The following is a 12,683-nucleotide window of genomic DNA, read 5'->3' on the forward strand; positions in this document are numbered from 1 at the left end:
CTGAAACAAATTGGACCGTTCCCGGTCCCTAGCTACTTCTCTCTCTTCCCGCCCGGTCGTTGTTACGGACGACACGGTGTTCGAGTTAAGAGAGTATGTATGTGAGTATGTATTCATTGTCTCACCGACCTGTCGCTCCGTGGTTTACCATGTGTTCCCTTGTTGCTCTTTCTCCTGGCGGCTGACTTCACCGTTGGCGGTTTCCCTGCGGCTTTTACAATCTCCTCCTGTAGCAGGAGCGAGATCGTCAACTTGGACGAGGCGTCGGAGGAGTCTTTGTCAGTACTGGCGGTGCCTGGGTCGTCCTCTGTTTCCACGTGTCTTCGAGCGAACTTTATCGTTCTACTCTTCGTCCTCTCTTTCTCGTGCGAGAAGCCATCTTCTGTTTTCGAATGCACCACTTTCGGCGTCGACGTCGAGGCCAACGAAGCCTTATTGCTGTTACTGTTTCCATTGTCGTCTTTGTTGCTGTTGTCTCCGTGATTTTCCACTCACCGTCCGTTACCGGGGAACTCCTCGTTCTGCACCTCGACTTCTATGTCCTCGAAGCCGTGCAAATCCGCTGACAGAATGTGTTCGTCTCCCTCTGCATCGGGAGTCGTGATCTCGTCCTTCGGCGACGGAACCTCTTCGATGCGTGAGAAATCGTCAAGGGTCGTGACCGGAGCGTTCAACCTCTCCGCGTCGTCGGGCTGTGCCTTGTTTTCCACTGCCGGCGCGAAATCGTCCTCCGTGACCTCAACCTCCGTGTTCTCCCTGGCTGTCCGTTAATATATTAAACTTGTGAACGCCCGCTTGGTCTAATGACGAACGATTCCGTCTCTTACGAGTGGTCCCGGCCGATCGGCCCTTCATTTCGATCGTTATTACCAATCCGGCCCTTGTATGCTTTCCCTCACGGCCCTCGATCGCATTACCTCCAGGCCTGCGTTGTATCTCCCGAGTTCGCGAACGAAGTCTCTCCCGTTAAACTGGGAATGCGTCGCTCTATCCTCGACTATAAATCGGTTGTCGAGAGCTTCTATCTCGTCTACGCGGAGCTCACATTCGCCGGCTAACTTCACGAACTTGATCGCTACCCTTAGCCGTTTCACTGTTGTTTCTTTGTCGCAGGCTGACGGGACGCCGCCGTTCTTTCGGGATAACGAGAGAAAACCTGGTTGCACGTACGGCAAGGATTTGTTCCTACGCGCCTCGATGTAATTTATTACGCATTGGTTAAGCGCGTCGTCGAACTCCTCGGCCTCCCTGAAGGTCAGGATTTTTACCGGGGAATCCTCGTGGAACCACCGTTACCTGATGCGGGTCTCCGAACTCGTTTCTAACAAACTGACGATTCATCGCGAAAATTCTCAGAGTTTTCTAAACGTACGTAAAACAGAGAAGCGCTCCGGTATCGAGGATTAGCCTGTACAAATTATTGCTCCGCGCTCGCGCTCCGACCTTTTTACCTACTCTTCAGCTATCCCCTTCGTTCTATGCTCTGGCATGCAACGAACGTTGTCTAGGGCGTTGGCATTGGCCAAGGTGGCCCCTTCCGTCTGGTTTATCCCTCCTTGGTAAGCACCTGCCGTCTGCACCTTCATGGTATACTCTAGAGACTGGATTATCCCTTCCATGTTATGTTCGTGCCCTCTCTCTGGTTCCCGCTATTTCGTCTCCTTCCCTTGATTCCCGTTTAGTCCTTTTCATTCGCTCGTTCTTTATAATGGACAAATCGTGTATCTGGCCCTCTTGTCAGATAACGTATTCCTGTGTTCTGTGAAAGTTGTATAGACTTTGGTCAGTATCAGTTCACTTATCCGCCCAGTTCTTCTGGACTCGTGTTCGATCGATTTGTAACATTGTTTGGTCAGTGAGCCATATATTTTTGTTCAATTGTCCATAGTCCTGATTTCCGTCCCCATTCTACTTCCACCAACTGATTGACTCGCAAATCGATAACAGTGATCTCCGCCAATGATAATGATAATACCTTCTCCACACAGACGACAACGGTAGTAGTGATGGTAGTAATAGTTACATTGCATTAATGATAATGTTGAACGATGATACACGGTCGTGTTCCCGACGCTGCAAGCGAGTCGATGGATTCGTCAACCGATTGATTAATTGCAGACCGACAGACCCGGTCCATGGTCCTCGAGTTTTCCGCTCAAGGATTCGCCAATGATTCCTCGACTGTTCGCGACTGAATTCTACTTCTACCGACTGACTGACTCACAAGTCAGTAGCAGTCATCTCCGCCAGTAATAATAATAATACCTTCTCCACATAAACGACAACAGTATTAGTGATAGTAGTAATAGTAGTGATTGCATTAGTGATAATATTAAACGATGATACACGGCCACGTCCGCGACACTACGAGCGAGTTAATGGATTCATTAATCGATTGATTAATTATGGAGCGACAGACCCGGTCCATGGTCCTCGACTTTTTACTCAGAGGTTCGCCAACGATTCCTCGATGGTTCGCGACCCAATTTTACTTCTGCCGACTGACTGACTCGCGAGTGAATAGCAGTCATCTCCGCCAGTAATAATGATAATAATACCTTTTCCTCGCAAACGGCAACGATAGTAGTGATAGTAGTAGCAGTAATGATTGCGTTAATGTTAATATTGAACGGTGATGCGCGGTCACGTCCCCGACGCTACAAGCGAGTCAATGGATTCGCCGATCGATTGATCAATTGATTATAGGCCGACAGACCCGGTCCGTGGTCCTCGATTTTCCCTCGATTATCCGTTGACGGTTCCTCGATCGTTCGCGACTCTATCCTGCTTCTGCCGACTGACTAACTCGCAAATGTATCTGTGTCGATGGTAATGACAATCAGTATTGTTCATGAGAGTGCATCGTCGCGGACATTACTTCGGTCAGCAACAGTGGTAATATTAACGACAGTGATAGTCTTAATGATGGTACACGACCATGTTTCCGACCGTGCAGACTAGTCAATCTGACATTAGAGAATCTGATATAAGTGACAGTGACATTGATAATGATGTCCGTAGCGGCGGTGACAATCGTGACGGCGGTAAATTTCGCTTTAAAAGGGAGGAACAAGCAAACAGAGTAGACGCATGTGACGGCAAGCTCTGGCGGTTCGCGAGGATGTCTCCGATTGTTTTATATGTATATATGAGGCAAGTACGCGTCCTGCGCAAGGTTCGGGCCTTTCTAAGAATATACCTATGTTATACTGGATCTATCACGTTTGAAGCGTTCGCCTGGTCTACGAGTCTGCCGGGGGTTATCCGTGGCGAGTCGTTCGTCGTCCGTGTTTTTCCCGTGGACGTGCTCCTAGGTTGTACCACTCCGTCCTTGTCTCAGCCGCTCGGTCCATTCTTTTCCTATTTCCTCCGGTCCTCGTCGACTCCGTCGGTTCTTCGTTGCTCATCTATTTCCTCATTCCCCTAGATTCGTATGGAACGCAATGATCACGGGTTAATCGTATATAATTATTACGGTTTTAGCCGTACCATTCTTATCGCGGTCAGACCTTCCTCTTCCTGCCCGATCGTTGTAAAGGACAACGCGGTGTTCGGGTTAGGAGAGTATGTATATAAGTATGTATTCATTGTCTCACCGACCTGTCGCTCCGTGATTTACCGTGCGTTCCCTTGTTGCTCTCTCTCCTGGCGACTGGCTTCGCCGTCGGCTGTCTCTCTGCAACTTTTAGAGTCTCCTCCTGCAGCAGGAGCGAGATCGTCAATGTGGACGAAGCGTCAGAGGAGTCTTTGTCGGCACTGGCGATGCCAGAGTCGTCCGCGTGTCTTCGGGCGAACTTTATCGTTTTACTCTTCGTCCTCTCTTTCTCGTGCTAGAAGCCGTTTTTCCGTTTTCGAATACACCACTTTCGGCGTCGACGTCGAGGCTAACAAAGCCTTGTTGCTGTTGCTGTTTCCATTGTCGTCGTTGTTACTGTTGTCTCCATGGTTTTTCACTCACCGTCCACTACCGGGAACTCCTCGTTCTGCACCTCAACTTCTATGCCCTTGAAGCCGTGCAAATCCACTGACAGGATGAATTCGTCTCCTTCTGCATCGGGAGTCGTGATCTCGTCCTCCGGCGACGGAACCTCTTCAATGCGCGAGGAATCGTCAAGGGTTGTGACCAGAGCGTTCACCCTCTCCGCGTCGTCGGGCTGTGCCTTATTTCCACTGCCGGTGCGAAATCGTCCTCCGTGACCTCAATTTCCGTGTTCTCCCTGGCTGTCCATTAATATGTTAAACCTGTGAACGTCCGTCTGGTCTGATAACAAACGACTCCGTCTCTTACGAGTGGTCCCGGTCGATCGGCCCGTTATTATCAGTCCGACCCTTGTATATTTTCTCTCACGACCCTCTATCGCGCTACCTCCAGGCCTGCGTTGTATCTCCCGAGTTCACGAACGGTGTTTCTCCCGTTAAACCAGTAATGCGTCGTTCTATCCTCGACTGAAAAATCGGTTGTCGAGAGCCTCTTTCTCGTCTGCACAAAGCTCACGTTCACCGGCTAGCTTCCCGAACTTGATCGCTACCCTTAGCCATTCCACTGTTGCCTCTTTGTTGCAGGCTAATAGAATGCCGCCGTTCTTTCGGAAAAACGAGAGAAAACCCCGGCTGCACGTATGGCAACGATTTGTTTCTACGCGCCTCTATGTAATTTATTACGTACTGGTTAAGCGCGTCGCCGAACACCTCGGCCTCCCTGAAGGTCAGGTTTCTATCGGGGGATCCTTGAGAGACCACCGCTACTTGATGCGAGTCCTCGAACTCGTTTCTAACAAACTGACGGTTCATCGCGGAAATTTCAAAGTTTTCTAAACGCACGTAAAACAGAAAAGCGCTCCGATATCGAGGATTAATTCGCACAAATTATTGCTCCGCGCTCGCGCTCCTACCTTTTTACCTATTCTCCAGCTATCCTCTCCGTTCTATGCTGTGACATGCAACGAACATTGTCTAGGGCGTTGGCATTGGCCAAAACGACCCCTTCCGCCTGGTTTATCCCTTCTTGGTATACACTCGTCGCCTCCAGATTCACGGTATGCTCTATATATTGGATTGTCCCTTCCATCTTATGTTCGTGCCCTCTCTCTGGTTCCCGCTATTTCGTCTTCTTTCCTTGATTCCTGTTTAACCCTCTTCATTCGTTCGTTCTTTATAATATACAAATCGTGTATCTGGCCCCTTGTCAGATAACGCATTTCTGTATTCTGTGAAAGTTGTATAGACTTTGGTTAATATCAGCTCACTTATCCGCCTAGTTCTTCTGGACTCGTGTTCGATCGATTTGTAATATTGTTTGATCAGTGAGTCATGTCTTCATAGTCCTGATTTCCGTTCCAATTCTATTTCTACCGATTGACTGACTCGCAAATCGATAACAGTAATCTCCGCCAATAATAATAATGGTACCTTTTTCACACAAACGACAACGGTCCTGGTAGTAATATTAATAGTTGTATTACATTAATGATAATGTTAAACGATGATGCACGGTCACGTTCCCTACGCTACAAGCGAGTCGATGAATTCGTCGATCGATTGATTAATTATAGGCCGACAGGCCCGGTCCATGGTCCTCGAGTTTTTTACTCAAAGATTCGCCAACGATTCCTCAACTGTTCGCAACTCAATTCTGCTTCTACCGACTGACTGACTCGCAAATCAATAAGAGTTACTTCCGTCAGTAATAGTAATAATACCTTCTCCATGCAAACGACAACGATAGTAGTGATAGTAGTAATTATAACAATTACATTGATGATGATATTAGACGATGATACACGGCCGCGTCCCCGACGTTACAAACGAGTCGATGGATTCGTCAGTCGATTGGTTAATTATAGACCGACAGACCCGGTTTATGATCCTCGACTTTTTTACTCACAGTTTCACCAACGATTCCTTGGCTGTTCGCGGCCCAATTCTACTTCTACCGATTGACTGACTCGCGGATCAACAACAGTCATCTCCGCCAGTAATAATAATAATAATATGTTCTCCGCACAAACGACAACGGTAGTAGTGATAGTAGTAATAATAATGGTTATATTGATGATAGTATTGAATGGTGATACACGGCCACGTCCCCGACGCTACAGGCGAGTCAATGGATTCTTCAGTCGATTGATCAATTATAGACCGATAGACCCGGTCCATAGTTCTCGACTTTCCTACTCACAGTTTCGCCAGCGGTTCCTCGACTGTTCGCGACCCAATTTCTACTTCTACCGATTGACTGACTCGCGGATTCAACAACAGTCATCTCTGCCAGTAATAATAATTATACCTTCTCCGCACAAACGTCAACAGTGGTAGTAATGGTAGTAATGTTAATGATTGCGTTAATGATAGTATTGAACGGTGATACGCGACGGTGTTCCCGGCGCTACGAGCGAGTCAATGGATTTGTCGATCGGTTGATCAGCTATAGACCGACAGATCCGGTCCATGGTCCTCAACTTTCTTTTTCAATGATTCACAGACGATTCCTTGGTCATTTCCCGACTCGATTTTGCTTCTGCCAACTAGCTGGCTCGATTTGACGCGGATATATTAATGATGATAGCCGTAACAATCAGTGGTGGTCCTCTTCACGGATAATAATAATATTTTCCTCACGACGGTATTATTGACAAGAGTAATGGCAATAATAGTAGCAGTAGTGATGATAATGATAGTAGTTGATGGTTCATGGCCGCGTCCACGGTGTTGCGAACGCGTCAATCTATTCGCCGATCAACCGATTGATTATAGGCCAAGAGACTCGGTTCATGGTTTTCAATTTCTTCTCAGTAATCCGCTGACGGTTCCTCGATTGTCCGCGACTCTGTCCTACTTCTGCCGACTGGCTGGCTCACGAATATGTTTTTGTCAGTGGTAATGACGGTCAGTATAGATCGTGAGAGTGTTTCATTGCGAACATTGCCTCAGACAGCGACAGTGATAATGCTGTCGAAAGCGACAGTTTTAATAATGTCACACGACCACGTTTCTGACCATACAGGCTATTCAATCTAACGTTAGAGGGTCTGATAATGGTGATAGCGACAGTAATAATAATCATGTCAGTTCGATTCCGTCGGTCCTTTGTCGCTCGCCTATTTCCTCATTCTCTTAAATTCGTGTGGAACGTAATGATCCCGGATTAAGTGTGTATGATTATTACAGTTTTAACCGTATCATTGTTATCGCGGTCAGACTTTTTACCTTTTTATCCGTCATAACCGATCCTGTACAGTTTCGTTGAAAATCGCGTTAAAAGATGTACATATATATACACATACGTACATGCATATATGTATATATATGTCAATTCTAGTTCGACCTTTTACTCGTGGATGAATGTCTCGCCTTCGTTCTATTCGGATTAAGCGGTATCTTTTACGTCAGAGATGGGAGATAACCCATCCCGAGTCGTTATAAATCGGACTGCCAGGTGTTTGAGACGAATTAGACCGATCCCGGTCCCTGGCTAGCTACTTTCCTTTCCTCTCGCCCGATCGTTGTGACGGACGACGCGGTGTTCGAGTTAAGAGAGTATGTATATTAGTATATATTCATTGTCTCACCGACCTGTCGCTTCGTGATTTACCACGCGTTCCTTTGTTGTTCTCTCTCCTGGCGGTTGACTACGCCGTCGTCGGTCTCTCTGCGACTTTTACAATCTCCTCCTGCAGCGGGGGCGAGATCGTCAACGTGGACGAGGCGTCGGAGGAGCCTTTGTCGGCACTGGCGTGCGTTATGTCTCTCAAGTTCGCGAACGGCGTTCCTCCCGTTAAACCGGGAATGCGTCGCTCTACTCTCGATCAAAAGTCGGTTGTCGAGAGCTTCTTTCTCGTCTACTCGAAGCTCACATCCAGCGGCTAACTTCGCAGACTTGATCACTACCCTTAACCTTTTCACTGTTGCCTCTTTGTCGCAGGCTAATAGAATGCCGTCGTTCTTCGGAAAGACGAGAGAAAACCCGGTTGCACGTACGGCAGCGATTTGTTCCTACGCGCTTCGATATAATTTATTACGCACTGGTTAAGCGCATCGCCGGACTCCTCGACCTTCCTGAAGGTCAGGATTCTATCGGGGAATCCTTGAGGGACCACCGCTATTTGGTGCGAGTCTTCGGACTCGTTTCTAACAAACTGACGATTCATCGCGAAAATTTCAAAGTTTTCTAAACGTACGTAAAACAGAGAAGCGCTCCGATGTCGAGGATTAACCCGTACAAATTATTGCTCCGCGCTCGCGCTCCGACCTTTTTACTTACTCTCCAGCTATCCCCTCCGTTCTATGCTCTGGCATGCAACGAACGTTTTCTAGGGCGTTGGCATTGGTCAAAGCGGCCCCTTCCGCCTGGTTTATCCCTTCTTGGTATACACCCATCGCCTCCACCTTCGTGGTATGCTCTATATACTGGATTATCCCTTCCATCTTATGTTCGTGCCCTCTCTCTGGTTCCCGTTATTTCGTCTCCTTTCCTGTAAAGTCATAGCTTGATTGATTGATCTTGATTAAAATCTAGGCAGTTAATCTACCGGTTTACCTTGATTCCCGTTTAGCTCTCTTCGTTCGTTCGTTCTCTATGATAGACAAATCATGTATCTGGCCCCTTGTCAGATAACGCATTCCTGCATTCTGTGAGGGTTGTATAGATTTTGGTCAATATTAGTTCACTTATCCGCCCAGTCCTTCTGGATTCGTGTTCGATCGATTTGTAGCGTTGTTTGATCAGTGAGTCCTATGTGTTTTTGTTCAATTCTCAATAGTCCTGGTTTCTGTTCCACTGTTAGCCTCGTCGTTTCTCCCGTGATTCATTCCTTGCGTTTAGAATGAGAAGAGGAAAGGAGAGGATGTATCTGTTAATCAGTTATTTAATTCGTATCTAGCCCGTTATTGATCATATCCCTCGAGCGTTTGTTATCTTTCCAAGCATGATTTTATCGTTTATTCATTGGTTTTCCGACGCTGCTTTTCGCTCGGGCGAGGTTACCAGTCAGATTCAAGCGTCGTAGCCGCTCTTTCTTTCTTTTCGCTTCTTTACACAAACCAGACGTGCTGCGATTCGATCCTTTGTGCCTATCTCTAATGTGTCTCCTTTTAAGAGGAAATAGTAGCAGGTCATCCTCAGCTTTTGGGTTTCTAAATTTTCTTTGTTAATTTTTGTTACTCTCTTCTTCGCTGTCTGCCTACAATGACATTGCTCGGAAGGAAAACTTTTATTATTATTATTATTATTATTAGTTTGTCGATCAATCCATTTTGCAACTCTCTGATATTAGTACTCACGATCGAAGCGATACTTGACCCTGGTCCGTCCCCCGAAAAGTCTTCAACATTCGCTCTCTGTATCTTTCCTGACAGCACGGCTAATTATCAATTCATAGGTCGCATTGTCTTGAGCAGGATTCGTTCGTTTGTCGCTATTCAGTCCTCTTCCTCTTTGTTCCATTGACCTCACGTGCGTAAATTAGTTCACCTTTTGTTAAGAATTTAGATGGATAGATAAATAAGTGGGTGTATAAGTGATTCTTCCGTGTCTATCGTTATCTTGATACCTTTAATTATTGTTATTAGTATTATTATCAACGTCGGTTCATAACCGCAGTGTCCATGGATTCATTTCAGGTCTTATAATATCATTGTCTATGAACGACACGTTTACCATTTTTTAGATGCTGAATTACTTACTGTCTGATTCGTATGAAACTTAATCGTGCTTCAATCCTTCCCGCAGCTTGATAATGCAATATGGCCGACTGTTGACAGGCCATATTCATTCTCATTGTTTCCATACCTGGTGGTCTCATCGGGTGCGGGAACCCCTTCTCAGGTAGCTTCGCTTAACCGTGACTCAGTCATTGTTTGCCGATCACTTAACCCTTTTATCGATTCATACCGTGCGAAACGTGACTGTTGTCATGTCAAGTCAAATTTTTGGAAACACTGTAAGCAGTGTTTGAATTCCGATCGATGACTGATCTTGATCGTGCGCAAATTCAAATCGTGCTCCGTGTTCATCAATGTTGGTTTCTCATCCTTGCTTCGATTGTTCACCAGGTACGCCCGTTTGTTCGACATCCATGCTGATTCCCGCTTTCTCCTGCTGTTATTATGTTCACTTGTTATTACAGCTATTCCCGTGCCCACATCAAGAGCAGCATCAAGGGAGAGGGTCAGCAGCGGCGACAACAACAACAGAGGCTGGCCGTCGCTCACGTTGTTCATCGTGTTCATTTAAATTTTCTATCGTTTCAACTGGATCAGCGTGTCTCGTTTAGACCGACGATATATCTGTCTAAATCAGTAATAGTCATCAGTTCTGGATCATTGTCGAGACTGACCGTGTTTCGCGGTGCTTCAAAATATATCTGACCCAGTGCGTCTGACCCGTGCGCTACAAAGGATGGGATAAGAGATATTGTGTAGAAACGTTCTCTGAATTAAACCCTCTTTTCGCTTTTCAATACGAGCCGTTAGGATGTCTAACCGTCTCTTTGCAAACGTCACGAGGAGTGTCACGGAATATACAGAGACCGGGCGATTAGGTAGTTTATCAAGCATCTTGTTCATACGATTATTTATTTGTTCATCTGTCCCTCGATTAATTGTTTCCTTTCTTATTGTTCTAGATTCGTTTCTTATCTAGACCTTTTCCCCTCTGGGTGGTTCATCACGTGTTTTCGAGCTGTCATCTCTATCAATTGTAAGTGCATAAAGGAGGTATTTTCGATCAATAATTAAAAGAAAGTTGAGTGTTTGTTTTACAGCGTGTCGTTATTAATTGACGCTCTCGCCTTTTATTACGTATTAACTTTCCGCTGTTCCTAATCCTGACATATGCTTGTGTACCGAGTCTCCCTCCCCCGACCAAGGATTTTTCATTCGTACTTTTCCCCATTCATTGTCCCATTTATACCTCCCTGTCTCGTTAAACGGTCTGTTAGCAACGCGTTGGCCTCGATGCTCGAGAGAAATTGAGCCAGTTCCTCGGTTTTTACCAGTATGTTCTCTCGCTGTGTTTTATGATTGTTCAAACCGTGTGTTGTTAAAACAGATAATCAATGGATCAATGGATTTCATATTTAGTTTATCGGTAATTCGGCTTGTTTGTTCGCGTCGTATCACTGTATTTGAATAATATTATTACATTACCTTGTGATTCGTCTTGTTTCCTTTTTGCCGCTTGTGGTGGCTCGTGTTGCATCCTTCCGCGTTTTTCAATATTAATTGCCGTGCACCACCGATGGACACATTGTTATTGTGATTTACCGTTAATAGGCGTTACGCGTTGTCCTCCCGTTATTACTGGTTTCCATCTGTATGCAAGATCTCCCTGCACATGCTGAATCTCCGTGTCGTTCAACGGTCCGTTCGCTGTGAAAAAAAAGGAACCTTTATCAGCTTTCACTTTTGTCTAACAATATTCAACTTTTCACCTATGGTTGTTCATTCAAGTAAATTCTCATATATTTATAACAGTTGTTAGTTACCTTGTAATACGTCGCGTCTCCTTTGTCGTTTCTTCGTTTTACAGTGTAGTTTTTTCGAGCTGTTTGGACTCTTTTCAATGCGCTTCGAGTCACTTGATAGTTCACAAGTTTTATTCCCCCTCATCACTTCGTTTCATTTGTGTTTTGTGTTGTTGTTTTTGTTTGTTTTTTTTTTTTTGTATCGGCGCTTGGACCTTTTCTTCTCGTTGTCATTATTTCTTGTTTCGTATAAATCACGACACTTCGTTCCGGTTAGATGGTTTTATTCTTATCAATTTCACCATTGGTGTTATCATTCTATTATGTTCATTTATTCATCCATCATTATTCGACCGAGGTCCGTTCCGTTTGGACGTGTGCGGTCAAGCTGCTTATTGGTCGATCTAGCGTTCTTGTTACAATTATACCATTCGTAGTTTTTGTCTCCTCTTCTTTTCTTTTCTTTTCTTTCCTCTCAATCCTTGAAGGGTGATTTTCCATTTGTCAGCTCGGTACTATTTGTTCGACTATTGGCGCGTCTTCCGCAAGTTGTCTGTCACTCTCGGTCTCCCCTTTACTCGACCGGTCGTTATTGCGCATCAGTTTTCCGCTGTTCCTAATCCTAACGTATACCTGTGCACCGAGACCCCCTTCCCCGATCAAGGGTTTTTCACTCATACCTTTTCCATTCATCGACTCATTTATACCTCTCCGTCTTATTAGACGGTCTCTTAGCGACGTATTGGCCTTGATGCCCGAGAAAAATTAGAGCCTGTTTCTCGATTTTTGTCGGTAAGTTCTCTCGCTCTATTTTATAATTGTACGACTGTTTGTTCTTAAAAGGGATGATCGATGGATCAGTCGATCTCATATTTAGTTAATCGATAATCCTGTTGCTTACCCTGTTTCTTGTACTGTTTTCGGCTTACTTTTCAATTCATTCCGTTATTGAACATTAATATTCGCGCAATACCACGTGCCCTTCTAACCCTATTAACACTTCGTGTTTTACTCATTGCGAGCGAGAGATAATTGTATATCCCATGTTTCAATTCCCGATCCGAGATGATTATTATTATTTGTTCCCGGATTCGTATGTTTTCGCGAGACTTTCATTTTCTCACTGTTCCCGTATTCATCCGACCGGCCATTATTACGCATAATTTCCCTAATCTCGACGTGTACCCGTGCGTGCAATCCCCTCCCCGGTCGGGGTTGCCT

General features: G+C 45.6%; 2 long non-coding RNA genes across 7 annotated transcripts; one reads left to right on the top strand and one right to left on the bottom strand.

Moving 5' to 3' along the window:
• Positions 1 to 6: 6 nt before the first annotated feature.
• LOC113465155 (uncharacterized) lies at positions 7 to 12,677 on the bottom strand. Of its 6 annotated transcripts, none has more exons than XR_003389990.1 (8): positions 11,484 to 12,677; positions 11,146 to 11,367; positions 9,682 to 10,687; positions 9,280 to 9,548; positions 8,537 to 9,193; positions 7,573 to 8,471; positions 3,200 to 5,207; positions 7 to 1,759 (listed from the first exon to the last, which is right to left on the bottom strand). It is a non-coding gene; the product is annotated as an uncharacterized LOC113465155 (long non-coding RNA). The 6 variants fall into 6 exon arrangements; XR_003389993.1 differs by lacking the exon at positions 7 to 1,759 and having other exon boundaries at positions 2,697 to 5,207; positions 11,484 to 12,297; positions 12,392 to 12,677; XR_003389992.1 differs by lacking the exon at positions 7 to 1,759 and having other exon boundaries at positions 2,697 to 4,583; positions 4,667 to 5,207.
• On the top strand, positions 10,447 to 10,757 carry LOC113465156 (uncharacterized). The gene is made up of 2 exons (XR_003389994.1): positions 10,447 to 10,538; positions 10,623 to 10,757. It is a non-coding gene; the product is annotated as an uncharacterized LOC113465156 (long non-coding RNA).
• Positions 12,678 to 12,683: the final 6 nt, after the last annotated feature.

This window comes from Ceratina calcarata, unplaced genomic scaffold (genome assembly GCF_001652005.2).
Source record: "Ceratina calcarata isolate Rehan_Ccalc_2016 unplaced genomic scaffold, ASM165200v1 scaffold943, whole genome shotgun sequence".
NCBI classification, from domain to species: Eukaryota; Metazoa; Arthropoda; class Insecta; order Hymenoptera; family Apidae; genus Ceratina; species Ceratina calcarata.